Source organism: Rhea americana, unplaced genomic scaffold (assembly GCF_003343005.1).
Source record: "Rhea americana isolate MKP2758 unplaced genomic scaffold, rheAme1 scaffold_35, whole genome shotgun sequence".
Taxonomy (NCBI): Eukaryota; Metazoa; Chordata; class Aves; order Rheiformes; family Rheidae; genus Rhea; species Rhea americana.
This window is the reverse complement of record NW_028186479.1, coordinates 1,633,478-1,635,322: the sequence shown is the minus strand read 5'-3', so window position 1 is coordinate 1,635,322 and position 1,845 is coordinate 1,633,478.

The window sequence follows — 1,845 nt, the reverse complement described above, 5'->3', positions numbered from 1 at the left end:
TAAATAAAGAGGGAAAAAATCACGTTTAAACTATTAAATCAATTGTGACTGCAGTGTGCATACAGGATTATTTTACTTTCTGAATTAACTTCCTTCTCAGACTGAAGTTACACATGGTACGGAAAAATGCAATCTCATTAGGAGTGTTTTATACCAAAACCAGAAATTTCTTAACGGTGCCTGAGCCAAGCCAACTCTTCAGCTAGTCCTCTTTTTCATTTTGAACAAATGAATGGTGAGGGTAGACCTGGTCGTTTTTAAATCAGGACACCATCAGGTGACCAATCTGCACTTCTAAATATAACACTACATTGTCCTGAGGAGCAGCTGCTTTCAAAGTTGACTGGAAACATCTACCCAGAGTCTGCAGTTTCAAGATACGCTTCTAAGCTATAGCTGGTAAGTCTGATGCATATACTGACCTCTCCAATGGCAACTCTCTGCTCCACAGAGATTTGGGCCAGATCCTCAGAAGTCTTTTTGTTTTATGTCAAGAGAGACTTTGTCCGAGGGCGTTTTGGTAAGTGGGTGACCACCAGGTATTTCACAATGCCCTTTAGTTCTTTGCCTTGGGTTCCACTATTCCCCAGTAGGATTGTTACTGTGGGAACCTGAGCAGACCTTTTTGTAGCAATATACTTGGTCAAAGGGCAAGAGCTAATCTCGCAACAGAGAAAAAATCAAAGTTGTATTTTAAAAATACCCATCTCTAAAGATTTAGTATTATTCTTAAAGCATGTCAAGTATTTGTGGGCTCTACTATCTTCAAAGACTGGTGTAAATAACGATCATTTCTACTGAAACTGTCAGCCTCAATGTTTAAAATTGACGTAAATAAGAATACAATCATACCCAAAATACTAAAAGTTATGATCAGATAAATCAGATTACTTACAAATCATTTATCTGTTTATAAACATCTAAATACAGTCTACAATCTTGGGGTGGAAGGAGGAGGATTTGACCAGTCTGTGTACTCATATAGCTTTAACCTCATTAACAAAAAGCAGTACTAACTACAAACATGCACATTTGGGGCAATCTGTTTGCATAGCCCCAGTGGCTGCAGAACATGTACAAAGGTGGAATTAGCTGTAGCACAGCCCAAAGCAAAGCGGCAAGCCCACGCAGATTTCGAGCTACCCCACCGCCAGTCAGCCTGCGCAGTCACCATTTCCTTCAACACAAAACAGGGCCAACAAAGCACGTAAGGAACAAAATTATGTGCTCTAGTGCTTTTCTGGTTTGGGTCAAAGTACTTCCAGTAGCATAGGCTGAAAAATGGCAAGATAAAAGTGAAAAAAAAGTATCTTTTTTTCAGGTGCTGCAGCATRCATTTACAAAAATACTGATAAATGACATAGAAGCCTTACCATTGTGGGTAATATTAAAGAACAATGCTAGAAAATAACAAATCAGGTAAATTTCCCCAATCTACCATTTCCATATCTGTAAACTAAAGATTGAAACCAGGCTGAAATAACTAAAAATAGAGAAAAGTTAACGCAAATACAAACATTTCACCATGTGCTCTGAAGCTTACTAGAGCTGGACATTGGCAGACGACCAAGGAAAACTAATTCCAAAGGTGGGGGCCCTTAACTGAGAAAGCTCTGCTCCTAATTCCGGAGAGTTTAACTCCCCAAAGCACCAGAAGCTTCTYAGATGATCTGAGTGATCACGATCACGCATGAGAAGGGCAGGGCCTAGACTCTATGAAAGTCAGTACAAAGATTTGTACTCAGCTTCTGAATTTAAAATGTACCTATCTTTCTTTTTCCAATCTTCTTTTTGTGTGTGTGTGCTGCAAAAGATTTAGCACACTATTGCAAAAATAAAACTGTT